This window comes from Narcine bancroftii, chromosome 4 (genome assembly GCF_036971445.1).
Source record: "Narcine bancroftii isolate sNarBan1 chromosome 4, sNarBan1.hap1, whole genome shotgun sequence".
In the NCBI taxonomy this organism is placed as follows: Eukaryota; Metazoa; Chordata; class Chondrichthyes; order Torpediniformes; family Narcinidae; genus Narcine; species Narcine bancroftii.
In genome coordinates, this window is record NC_091472.1 from 210,700,954 (window position 1) to 210,713,874 (window position 12,921).

Genomic DNA, 12,921 nt, shown 5'->3' on the forward strand with positions numbered 1-12,921 from the left:
TGGGGCCAGGTACTTCATGCCTGGAGATAATGTTCTGGTGAGGCAAGAGAGTGGTGGTAAGCTAGACACACCTTATTACCATCAACCCTACACTCTTGTATCCAGAAGCGGTAGTATGGTGACAGTCAAGTCTCCAGTTGGAGTCCTGTACAAAAGAAACGTGTCTGGTGTAAAAAAAATACCAATCCAGAGCGACACCAAGTGAAGTCCAATACGAGATGCTCAACCTGAGCATGATGTTCCAGAGGTAGTTACCAGCATTCCCGATGAAGTGGCCAGAGTACCAGAAACACCAGAGGCCACAGCGAGCAGTGTTTCCGGTGCTGAGGGTGAACAACCAAGTTGCGACAGTAGCATTGCAGGAAGGCCAAGACGGGACAGGAAACCACTTAAGCGATATGAAGATTTTGTGCCATATTTCTAATTGTGCCCGCATTATCACGAAAGTGAAAGTTTGTGATAGTTGGAATGAGTTTCAATGAAGCGAAGTAATGTTACTCACCAAGGAAGAGAAATGATAATGGGAACATTTGGACAGTGATTTGATCAATCCATCATAAAGTACATGTATGAGTGCTGTATGAATTGCATTTTTGTTTAGTCGACTATTTGGTAGTAAATGAAAAAAAAACAAAAGTATTGGAATTTAAACATGTGAGGTGTATAAATTTAAATGTTTACATTTTGCACATGAGGTGATCATTGTATTACAGAAGAATTGTAATTACAGAAGAATAGTTGAGCTATATTACATTTGGTTATAACATATTTATGTTACATTTTGTAAAGAGGGAATTTGAAATCGTTTTTGTTTTGACTTTGAAGTTGTTTTGTTGGTTCAGAAGGCAGAAAAATGCTATTGATAATGTTAAAGTGTTTACATTTAAACATAAAGATATAAAGTTTATTTCTGGTGAAAGGAGGGATGTCATGATAATGAATATGCATGATATGGATTAACCTGACCAGAAGTCAGATGGTATGTACTGGAGGTAGGGGGGCGCGAAATGGTGGAATAATGGAAGCAGGAAAATAAAGACACGGAGATGTTCAACTGGTAAAGCAAATGGTGATGGTGTTATTAATTTCACATTTTGGGCCACAAATGTGACACATTCCACCTGGAAATGGCTCAAGGAATCCCCTGTGTGCAGCTCCCTCGGCCTCTCCTCCCGGGCTGCGGCTGCCCCGTCACGTGATGGTTTGCCCCAGCCCAGGCAGTTGCATGTTGACGTCACATGACTCACGAGGAACTTTGAGTGTCGTTCCCTCAATAACGCGCTGGTCTATGGAGGAGGCCGCGGTCCGTAAATGGAGGTGAGCCTGAGCCTTGTTGGAGCCGCGCTGCCGGGAGGTGAATGCAGCCTTGGGGAGGGCGGCCAGCGGCACCAAGGTCTGGGCGGGTGTGGGGCAGGGACTGCGCGTCCAGTCACACAGGGAGGGGGTGGGTCAGGGAGAATGTCCCTAACAATGACCTGGGCAGCGAGTGTGTCCAGGTGGAGACCCTGCCCCCAAATTTTCACACTATAAACCATATTGACCAAGATACATACAGGCATTTTTTCTCTTGAATATTTTCAGTGTCATTTTCTCCCCCTTTTTCCCCCTCCCTTCCTTCCCTCCCTCACCCCCCCTCCCATTCACCCGAAGTTCAATCTATAAGATACATTAAACCCGTTAAACAATGTTGTCACTTAATAAAAATAAACAAGAAATTTTACTGAGTCAGTTCTTTTCGTTGTCTTCTCCTTCTGTCATTTTAGGTGGTGGAAGTCCATGGTAGGATTTCTCTATTGTATTTCATGTATGGCTCCCATATTTGTTTGACTATTGTGATGTTATTTCTTAAATTATATGTTATTTTTTCTAATGGAATACATTTACTCATTTCTATGTACCATTGTTGTATTCTCAAGTTGTCTTCTAATTTCCAGGTTGACATAATACATTTTTTTGCTACAGCTAGGGCTATCATAACAAATCTTTGTTGTGCTCCATCCAAATCTAGACCAAATTCTTTATTTCTTATATTACTTAGGAGGAAGATCTCTGGGTTTTTTGGTATATTGCTTTTTGTGATTTTATTTAATATCTGGTTTAGATGTTCCCAAAATTTTTTTCACTCTCTCACATGTACAAATTGCATGAATTGTTGTTTCCGTTTCCTTTTTACAGCGAAAACATCTGTCTGATACTGTTGGGTCCCATTTATTTAACTTTTGAGGTGTGATGTATAGCCTGTGTATCCAGTTATATTGTATCATGCATAACCTCGTGTTTATTGTATTTCTCATAGTTCCAGAGCACAGCTTTTCCCATGTTTCATTGTTTATCTTTCCCCATTTTTGTTTAGGTTTACCGTTTGTTTCCTCATTCTCCTTTTCTTGCAGTTTGATGTACATGTTTGTTACAAATTTTTAAATTATCATTGTGTCTGTAATCACATATTCAAAATTGCTTCCTTCTGTTAACCTCAGATTGTTTCCCAATTTGTCCTTCAAGTAGGTTTTCAGTTGGTGGTATGCAAACATTGTATCATGAGTTATATTATATTTATCCTTCATTTGTTCAAAGGATAATCATTTATTTCCTGAAAAACAATTTTCTATTCTTTTGATCCCTTTTCTCTCCCATTCTCTGAAGGAAAGCTTATCTATTGTGAAAGGGATTAGTTGATTTTGTGTCAATATTAGTTTTGGTCGTTGGTAATTTGTTTTATTCCTTTCTACATGAATCTTCTTCCAAATTTTAAGCAGATGATGCAATACCGGTGAATTCCTACATTGCACCAATTTTTCATCCCATTTATATAGTATATGTTCAGGTATCTTCTCCCCTATTTTATCTAGTTCTAATCTGGTCCAATCTGGTTTTTCCCTTGTTTGATAAAAATCTGATAGGTATCTTAATTGTGCGGCTCTATAATAATTCTTAAAGTTTGGTAGTTGTAAGCCTCCTTGTTTGTACCATTCTGTTAATTTATCTAGAGCTATCCTCGGTTTCCCCCCTTTCCATAAGAATTTCCTTATTATTTTCTTTAACTCCTTGAATAATTTCTCTGTTAGGTGAATTGGTAATGACTGAAATAGGTATTGTATCCTTGGGAAAATGTTCATTTTAATACAGTTTATCCTTCCTATCAGTGTTAGTGGTAAGTCTTTCCAATTCTCTAAGTACTGCTAGTGGTTCTATAGCTAACGCGAACAGTGAAGGAGATGATGGACATCCCTGCCTTGTTGATCTGGTTAAGTTAAATTGTTTTGATATATATCCATTTACTGTCACTTTCGCCAATGGCCCCTTATATAATCCTTTAATCCAATTAATATATTTCTCTGGTAGGCTGAATTTTTGTAGTACTTTGAATAAATAATTCCATTCTACTTTGTCAAAGGCCTTCTCTGCGTCAAAAGCAACCGCTACTGTTGGAGTTTTATTTCCTTCTACTGCATGAATTAAATTAATAAATTTATAGATATTGTCCGTGGTTCGTCTTTTTTTAATAAATCCAGTTTGGTCTAGATTTACTATTTTTGGTACATAGTCGGCCAATCTGTTTGCTAATAGTTTAGCTATTATCTTATAATCTGTGTTAAGTAGAGATATTGGTCTATATGATGCTGGTGCTAGAGGATCTTTCCCTGTCTTTGGTATTACTGTGATTATTGCTGTTTTGCATGAATCTGGTATGTTTTGTGTTTTATCAATGTGGTTGATTACTTCCAGGAGGGAAGGAATTAGTAAGTCTTTAAATGTTTTATAAAATTCTATTGGGAGTCCATGCTCTCCTGGTGTTTTATTGTTCGGTAGTTTTTTTTAATATCTCCTGTAATTCTTCTATTTCAAATAGTTTTATTAATTTATTTTGCTCCTCTGTTTGTAATTTCGGTAGTTAAATTTTAGTTAGAAATTCATCTATTTTGTCTTCTTTCCCTTTGTTTTCAGTTTGATATAGTTGCTCGTAGAATTCCCTGAAGTTTTCATTGATCTCCGTTGGATTATATGTAATTTGTTTGTCCTTTTTCCTTAATGCCAATACCATTCTTTTAGTTTGTTCTGTCTTAAGCTGCCATGCTAGAATTTTGTGTTTTTTCTCCTAGCTCATAATATTTCTGTTTTGTCTTCATTATGTTCTTCTCCACCTTATGTTTGTAGTGTTTCATATTTTATTTTTTTTGTCTGCCAATTCTCTTCTTTTAGTTGTATCTTCCTTTATTGCTAATTCTTTTTCTATATTTGTTATTTCCCTTTCCAACTGTTCTGTTTCCCGATTGTAGTCCTTCTTCATCTTAGTTACATAACTTATTATTTTCCCTCTGAAGAATGCTTTCATTGCGTCCCATAGTATAAACTTATCTTTCACTGATTCCGTATTTATTTCAAACTGCATTTTAATTTGTCTATGATGCTTTCATTGGAGCCTGTGTCCATATAACCATATAATCATATAACGACTTACAGCACAGAACAGGCCAGTTCGGCCCTACTAGTCCATGCCATAACAAATCCCCATCCTCCTAGTCCCACTGACCAGCACCCGGTCGATACCCCTCCAGTCCTCTCCTATCCATGTAACTATCTAGTCTTTCCTTAAATGTAACCAATGATCCCGCCTCGACCACTTCTGTCGGAAGCTCATTCCACATCCCACCACCCTTTGCGTAAAGAAATTTCCCCTCATGTTCCCCTTATAATTTTTCCCCTTCAATCTTAAACCATGCCCTCTAGTTTGAATCTCCCCCACTCTTAATTGAAAAAGCCTATCCACATTTACTCTGTCTGTCCCTTTTAAAATCTTAAAAACCTCTATCAAGTCCCCTCTCAATCTTCTATGCTCCAGAGAAAAAAGCCCCAGTCTGCACAACCTTTCCATGTAACTCAAACCTTGAAATCCTGTCAACATTCTCGTGAACCTTCTCTGCACTCTCTCTATTTTGTTTATATCTTTCCTATAATTTGGTGACCAAAACAGTACACAGTACTCCAAATTTGGCCTCACCAATGCCTTGTACAATTTCATCATAACCTCCCTACTCTTGAATTCAATACTCTGATTTATGAAAGCCAACATTCCAAATGCCTTCTTCACCACACCATCTACCTGAGTATCAGCCTTGAGGGTACTATTTACCACAACTCCTAAATCCCTTTGTTGCTCTGCACATCTCAATAGCCTACCATTTAATGCATATGACCTATTTAGAATTGCCTTTCCAAAATGTAACACCTCACACTTATCTGTATTAAATTCCATCAGCCATTTCTCAGCCCACACCTCCAGCCTTCCTAAATCACCTTTTAATCTACGGTAATCTTCCTCACTGTCCACAGCACCACAAATCTTTGTATCATCCGCAAACTTGCTTATCCAATTCTCCACCCCTACTTCCAGATCGTTAATATATATAACAAACAATAGTGGACCCAGGACCGATCCCTGAGGAACTCCACTAGTCACAGGCCTCCAATTGGTCAAACAATTTTCTACCACTACTCTCTAACACCTCCCATCCAACCATTGCTGAATCTATTTCACTACCTCCTCATTTATACCTAATGCCTCCACCTTTTTTCCTAACCTCCTGTGGGGAACTTTGTCAAAAGCTTTACTAAAGTCTAAATAGACAACATCCACAGCTTTCCCTTCATCAACCTTTTTTGTAACCCCCTCGAAAAACTCAATCAGATTTGTCAAGCATGATCTACCCCTGACAAAACCATGCTGATTACTCCCTAGCAATCCTTGTACCTCCAAATAATTGTAAATACCATCCCTCAGAACACTTTCCATCAACTTGCCCACCACAGACATCAGACTCACGGGCCTATAATTCCCAGGTTTACATTTAGACCCCTTCTTAAACAGCGGAACCACATGCACCACCCTCCAATCCTTTGGGACTACCCCCAGGGCCAGTGACATCCTAAATATCTCTGTTAATGGCCCCACTATCTGTCCACTAGCCTCCCTGAGTGTCCTTGGGAATATTTTGTCCTGTCCCGGAGATTTATCCACTTTTATCTTTTTCAACACAGCTATCACTACCTCCTCGGTTATCCTTATATGCTTCATTACCTCCCCACTATTTTTCTTTACCTCAACTGGTTCAATATTTTTTTCCCTAGTGAATACCGAGGCAAAGAAATCATTCAAAATTTCCCCCATTTCCTCTGACTTCTCACTCAGCCTACCCTCACTATCTACAAGGGTTCCAATTTTATCCCTCACTAATCTTTTACTTTTAATGCACTTATAGAAGCCCTTTGGATTTATTTTTACTCTGTCTGCCAAAGCCTCTTCGTGCCTTTTTTTGGCCTTTCTAATTTCTTTCTTAAGATTCCTTCTACACTCCTTGTAGTCCTCCTTCAAATTGTCAGCTCTCTGTTCTTTATACCTCTTGTACACCTCCCTTTTTCTCCTAACCAAATTTCCAATATTCCTCAAAAGCCAAGCCTCCCTATGACTTCCAGCCTTTCCTTTGATCCTCACTGGGACATAACTACTCTGTACCCTCAAAATTTCTTTTTTGAATATCCTCCATTTCTCATTTACACCCTCCCCTGAAAATATCCTGTCCCACTCAATACTCCCCAAATCCCTTCTTATTCCTTCAAAATTTGCTCTTTTCCAATCCAGAACCTCAACTTTAGGCCCCTCCTTGCTCCTCCCTAAAACTACCTTAAAACTAACAGAATTATGATCACTAGACCCAATTGAATCTCCAACATTGATGTCTGATACCTGACCTAGCTCGTTCCCTAACAGGAGATCCAGTATTACACTGTCCCAAGTCGGTTCTTCTACTAATTGATTCAGAAAACAATCTTGTCGTTCAATGAATTCTCTAAAATCCTGTCTTTTAAGTAGCATGGAGTTTAATCTCCATCTATACAATTTTGGTGGGATGTCCTCTAGCTCTACTGCAAATAACAGGGGTGAGTGGTCTGATAATAGTCTAGCTTTATATTCCGTTTTCCTAACTCTCCCTTGAATGTGTGCTGATAACAGGAATAGGTCTATCCTTGAGTATGTTTTGTGTCTACCCGAATAATATGAATATTCCTTTTCCTTTGGGTGTTGTTTCCTCCATATATCCAAAAGTTGCATTTCTTGCATCATTTAATTATAAATTTGGTTACTTTGTTCTTTCTGTTAGTTTTTTTTCCCAGTTTTATCCATGCTTGAGTCCAAATTAAGGTTAAAATCCTCTCCTATTAGTATGTTCCCTTGCATATCTGCTATCTTCAAAAAGATATCTTGCATAAATTTTTGATCTTCTTCATTAGGTGAGTATACATTGAGTAAATTCCAAAATTCTGAATATATCTGACATTTTATCATTACATATCTCCCTGCTGGATCTATTATTTCCTCTTCTATTTTGATTGGTACATTTTTATTGATTAATATAGTTACTCCTCTGGCTTATGAATTATATGATGCTGCTGTTACATGTCCTATCCAATCTCTCTTTAATTTCTTGTGTTCCACTTCAGTTAGATGTGTTTCTTGTACAAATGCTATATCAATTTTTTATTTTTTCAGTAAATTTAACAGTTTCTTCCTTTTGATTTGGTTATGTATTCCATTAATATTTAAAGTCATATAGTTCAACATAGTCATTTCATACTTTGTTTATCTTTCCTTTCTGTTTCCTCATCACCACCTTCCCTTCTTATCCATTTCTGCTTTCTTTTTTTGAACACATTATAAGACAACATTTCTAAAACATAAAATATTTCCACTATTCTCATATCTAAAATTCCTTTAACCCCGATAGTCCCTCCCCTTTCTGAGTTGCCCTTTGTCCCTTGTCGGGCAACCACATCTCCCCTCTCCATTTGGATTTGCAAATCCGCTCGCAAGCGTCAACTGATTTCGTAGTGACTGTTATTCTTCCCCACCCAGCACCCCACAGAAAAGATTTTAATCTTCATATATAACAAAGGTCACTCACTTAATTCCCTCCTTACTTCCTTTCTTCCCTTTCTTTCCCTTCTTAGTTCTTACTTATAGTCTATTTTTTTTAATATGTATATATATAGCTTGTTGTCATTTTTGTTCTTGTTACATCTCTTTATCTCTCTGTCTGTTTTGTAGTTGTTCTGCAAATTTTCGTGCTTTTTCCGGATCCGAGAATAGTTTGCCTTGCTGCCCCGGGATAACTATTTTAAGTACCACTGGGTATTTTAACATAAATTTATAACCTTTTTTCCATAGGGTCGCTTTTGCTGCATTAAACTCCTTCCTCTTCTTCAGGAGTTCAAAACTTATATCTGGATAGAAAAAAATTTCTTGACCCTTGTATTCCAGTGGTTTTTTGTCTTCTCTTATTTTTGTCATTGCCTTCTCCAATATATTTTCTCTTGTTGTATATCTTAGGAATTTTACTAGAATGCATCTTGGTTTTTGTTGTGGTTGTGGTTTAGGGGCTAATGTTCTGTGTGCCCTTTGTATTTCCATTTCTTCCTGTAATTCTGGTCTTCCTAGGACCCTGGGGATCCATTCTTTTATAAATTCTTTCATTTCTTTGCCTCCTTCATCTTCCTTAAGGCTCACTATCTTTATATTGTTTCTTCTATTATAATTTTCCATTATATCTATCTTCTGAGCTAACAGCTCCTGTGTTTCTTTAACTTTTTTTTATCAGATTCTTCTAATTTCTTTTTTAAGTCATCTACCTCCATTTCTATGGCTATTTCTCGTTCTTCTACCTTGTCTACTCTTTTTCCTATTTCTGTCAAGATCATCTCTAATCTATTCACTTTTTCTTCTGTACTTTTTATTCTTCTTTTTATTTCACTGAATTCTTGTGACTGCCATTCTTTTACTGTTTCCATATATTCTTTAAAAAAAAATATCCATGTTCTTGCCCTTCCCTTCATCTTCCATTTCTCTGTGTTCTCCCTCCTCTTCTTCTGAGTCCACTCCAGGATCTGTGTCTTTTACCTCTGTCTCTTCTGATTTTCTTGTTGGGTTGTTTGTTTTATTTTGTTGGGTATTTTTGGTCTTCTTATTTTTATTAAAAGTGTCTTGGTGTTGGTCTTCTTCCTCTGGGTTGGTCATCTGTTGTTTCTTTGATTTCTTATTTTTATTCTCTTCCTTCTTGTTCTCGTTATTTTCTATGTTTTCCTGTTGAGAGTCTTGCTGTTGTGTTGTACTTGTCTGTTTCAGCTGTGGAGATTTACTCCTCAGCTGCACCCCCCTCCCGTCGGTGTTTTTGTCCTTCCTTCTTCTTTTCTTCCCGTTGTTTTTGGTTTTTCTTTCTTTGCTGCCATTTTCTCCACACTTTCACTTTCAATTTGTTATGGTGTCTGTGTTAGTGACTTTGTTTTTTCTCTACCTTTTTTTTACTTTTCTGGAGAGGGCTGGAGTTCCCCTACCGGCCACTACTCCATCACGTGACTCCCCCCGCAGTCCTATTGTTAATGTATTCACATAACCCAATAAACACAATAATGGATCAAGTTGTAGTTCAATCTTGAACAAATCTACCAAAAACTTAATTTTTCTCCAAAAAGGTTTAACTTTTTCACATATCCATACTGAATATAAGAAAGTACCTGTCTGTCTTCCACAACGAAAACACAAACCTGGAGAACTCAAACCGTATTTTTTCAACTTCTCAGGAGTCCAGTACAACTGATGTAAAAAGTTATAATTGACTAAACTATGTATTACATTAATTAATTTTGTAACACTGTCTACACACATATCCATCCTCCTGAGATAACATAATAGATAAATCCTTCTCCCATTTACCCTTCATTTTATATAATTCAACCTTAACCATTTTCTCTTGAATCAAAGCATACATTTCAGAAATTAACTCTTTCTTCTCATTATCAACAATTAATATCTCAAATTTAGTTTGTCCAGGTAAAACCAGATCCCGTCCAAAATTTTCTGTCAGTCATACCCGAACTTGATAATAAGCAAATAAATAACTTGATTTTTATCTAGTCTCATAATTTTTATCTAGTCTAGTAAAAGAAAGAAACATACCAGCTTCAAAACAATCCTCCACCAATTTAATACCTTTCAATTCCCAAGCTTTCAAATAGGGGTTATTAAGTGAAAAAGGAATGCACCTTTAGTTCCTATGATTTGATCCCTTTTATACCAGGTCTCCATTAAATGTCTCAATACTGGCAATTTATAGTTTTGTAAAAAAATAAGGATTCTATTTATATATAAATTGATGTACATTATGTTCAAAAATCTGAGCCAGTTCAACTTTAGCCCATATTGTAGGTTGGTCAATATCAAACATCTTATTAATAAATTTTAATTGCGCTGCTTCATAATAAATCTGAAAATTTGGTAGTTGAAGTCCACCTAACTCGTATTTCCATGTCAACTTCTGTAAAGAAACTCGATAATTTACTTTTCCATAAAAACAATTGTACCACGGTATTTAATTCCTTTAAAACTCCCCTGCTTTCCCAGGCCAGCTGGATCCTGCAACTTGGTTGCTCTTTCTGCAAAAGTCCTGCAAAAATTCTGTGTTTTGAAATGTGTGTGTACAAGCTGCTCAAGCAATTCCTCCCAAAGCACCTCCAAATACTGTCACAATATCAACACATAATCTGCAAACAAATTAATTTTATACTCTTCCTCACCAGCTTTAATTCCCTTAATGTCAACATTGTCTAATTACCTGAGCCAATGGTTCTATAACCAATGCAAATAAGGCTGGTGACAGTGGGCAGCCCTGTCTAGTTGATCTAGACAAATTAAATGCTGGTGAGACCCGTCCATTTGTCACCACCCATGCAGAAGGATTTTTATATAAAGCCTTCACCCAACCAGTAAAGAGTGGTCCAAATTTAAATCTTTCTGACACTTTAAATAAAAAATTCCACTCAAGATGATCAAAGGCATATTCTGCATATAGCTCTAATATCATCGGTTGGTTGAGTTGCTGTCTTGAAGCATTAATTATTGTAATCAATTTGGTAATGTTGTCGGCTGAATATCTATTATTAATAAAACCCACTTGGTCTACATGTACTAGTTGTAAATATTTAGCAAGTCTATTAGCTAATACCTTTGGATTCAATAAAGAAATAAAGAGGCCACTTTCAAAGAATCTCTGTCCTTCTTTGGAATAACTGTAATTCTTTTTCTCTTTGGCTTGGCTTCGCGGACGAAGACTTATGGAGGGGTAAATGTCCACGTCAGCTGCAGGCTTGTTTGTGGCTGACAAGTCCGATGCGGGACAGGCAGACACGGTTGCAGCGGTTGCAGGGGAAAATTGGTTGGTTGGGGTTGGGTGTTGGGTTTTTCCTCCTTTGCCTTTTGTCAGTGAGGTGGGCTCTGCGGTCTTCTTTAAAGGAGGTTGCTGCCCGCCAAACTGTGAGGCGCCAATATGCACGGTTTGAGGCGATATCAGCCCACTGGCGGTGGTCAATGTGGCAGGCACCAAGAGATTTCTTTAGGCAGTCCTTGTACCTTTTCTTTGGTGCACCTCTGTCACGGTGGCCAGTGGAGAGCTCGCCATATAACACGATCTTGGGAAGGCGATGGTCCTCCATTCTGGAGACGTGACCCACCCAGCGCAGCTGGATCTTCAGCAGCGTGGACTCGATGCTGTCGACCTCTGCCATCTCGAGTACTTCGACGTTAGGGATGAAAGCGCTCCAATGGATGTTGAGGATGGAGCGGAGACAACGCTGGTGGAAGCGTTCTAGGAGCCGTAGGTGATGCCGATAGAGGACCCATGATTCGGAGCCTAACAGGAGTGTGGGTATGACAACGGCTCTGTATACGCTTATCTTTGTGAGGTTTTTCAGTTGGTTGTTTTTCCATACTCTTTTGTGTAGTCTTCCAAAGGCGCTATTTGCCTTGGCGAGTCTGTTGTCTATCTCGTTGTTGATCCTTGCATCTGATGAAATGGTGCAGCCGAGATAGGTAAACTGGTTGACCGTTTTGAGTTTTGTGTGCCCGATGGAGATGTGGGGGGGTGCTGGTAGTCATGGTGGGGAGCTGGCTGATGGAGGACCTCAGTTTTCTTCAGGCTGACTTCCAGGCCAAACATTTTGGCAGTTACCGCAAAACAGGACGTCAAGCGCTGAAGATCTGGCTCTGAATGGGCAACTAAAGCGGCATCGTCTGCAAAGAGTAGTTCACGGACAAGTTTCTCTTGTGTCTTGGTGTGAGCTTGCAGGCGCCTCAGATTGAAGAGACTGCCATCCGTGCGGTACCAGATGTAAACAGCGTCTTCATTGTTGAGGTCTTTCATGGCTTGGTTCAGCATCATGCTGAAGAAGATTGAAAAGAGGGTTGGTGCGAGAACACAGCCTTGCTTCATGCCATTGCTAATGGAGAAGGGTTCAGAGAGCTCATTGCTGTATCTGACCCGACCTTGTTGGTTTTCGTGCAGTTGGATAATCATGTTGAGGAACTTTGGGGGGCATCCGATGCGCTCTAGTATTTGCCAAAGCCCTTTCCTGCTCACGGTGTCGAAGGCTTTGGTGAGGTCAACAAAGGTGATGTAGAGTCCTTTGTTTTGTTCTCTGCACTTTTCTTGGAGCTGTCTGAGGTATATAAATCTTGATAAAATGTACAAAATTCATCATTAATCTCCTGGGGTTTATAAGTAACCGTCGAGTTTCTCCTAACTGCGTTTATTGTCCTTGAAGTTTGTTCAGTCTTTAACTGCCAAGCCAAAACTTTATGGGTCCTCTCTCCTAACTCATAATAATGTTGCTTTGATCTTTGCAAACATAAATATGAGAAAATGATACAAAGTATCGTAACATAATTTCAATCTAGATAACTGCTTTGTTATCCTCTGTTGAATTCCTTTGGAATTTCTGCTCTAACATCTCTATCTCTTTCTCCAAATTCTGGCTCTCTGCCAAATATTGTTTCTTAACTTTTGCTGAATAACTGATTTTTTTGACCCTGAACCTTCA